General features: G+C 44.5%; 4 non-coding genes across 4 annotated transcripts; all 4 read right to left on the reverse strand.

Annotated features, from left to right (window-relative positions):
* Window positions 1–67: 67 nt before the first annotated feature.
* Window positions 68–140, reverse strand: Pmar_PMAR029420. The gene has a single exon. It is a non-coding gene; the product is annotated as a tRNA-Thr (tRNA).
* Window positions 141–286: 146 nt separating this feature from the next.
* On the reverse strand, window positions 287–359 carry Pmar_PMAR029421. The gene has a single exon. It is a non-coding gene; the product is annotated as a tRNA-Thr (tRNA).
* A 146-nt stretch (window positions 360–505) lies between these two features.
* Window positions 506–578, reverse strand: Pmar_PMAR029422. The gene has a single exon. It is a non-coding gene; the product is annotated as a tRNA-Thr (tRNA).
* Window positions 579–724: 146 nt separating this feature from the next.
* On the reverse strand, window positions 725–797 carry Pmar_PMAR029423. Its single transcript has one exon. It is a non-coding gene; the product is annotated as a tRNA-Thr (tRNA).
* Window positions 798–913: the final 116 nt, after the last annotated feature.

The raw sequence follows: 913 nt of genomic DNA on the forward strand, positions 1-913 counted from the left end.
ATTTGATACTAAATTTCAGTGAAAAATTACGAAATTCAGTCGGTTTTCGACAAACGGACTCAGAGCTAGCCTTCTGCCGGAGTTGAACCGACGACCTCCCGCTTACTAAGCGGGTGCTCTACCAACTAAGCTAAGAAGGCACGTTCCCTCAAGTGTAAAGTCTAACCATGTCTTGAAATTTCACAATGAAACGCATACCACAATTCAGGTGGTGCAACAATTTGATACTAAATCTCAGTGAAAAATTACGAAATGCAGTCGGTTTCCGACAAGTGGACTCAGAGCTAGCCTCCTGCCGGAGTTGAACCGACGACCTCCCGCTTACTAAGCGGGTGCTCTACCAACTAAGCTAAGAAGGCACGTTCCCTCGAGTGTGGAGTCTAACCATGCCATAGAATTCCACAATGAAACGCATACCACAATTCAAGTGGTGCAACAATTTGGTACTAAATTTCAGTGAAAAATTACGAAATTCAGTCGGTTTTCGACAAACGGACTCAGAGCTAGCCTTCTGCCGGAGTTGAACCGACGACCTCCCGCTTACTAAGCGGGTGCTCTACCAACTAAGCTAAGAAGGCACGTTCCCTCGAGTGTGGAGTCTAACCATGCCATAGAATTCCACAATGAAACGCATACCACAATTCAAGTGGTGCAACAATTTGATACTAAATTTCAGTGAAAAATTACGAAATGCAGTCGGTTTCCGACAAACGAACTCAAAGCAAGCCTTCTGCCGGAGTTGAACCGACGACCTCCCGCTTACTAAGCGGGTGCTCTACCAACTAAGCTAAGAAGGCACGATCTTGCAAGTCTAAAGTCTAACCATGTCGTGAAATTTCTCAATGAAACGCATACCACAATTCAAGTGGTGCAACAATTTGGTACTAAATTTCAGTGAAAATTACGAAATGCA

This window comes from Perkinsus marinus (assembly GCF_000006405.1).
Source record: "Perkinsus marinus ATCC 50983 genomic scaffold scf_1104296969710, whole genome shotgun sequence".
Taxonomy (NCBI): domain Eukaryota; phylum Perkinsozoa; order Perkinsida; family Perkinsidae; genus Perkinsus; species Perkinsus marinus.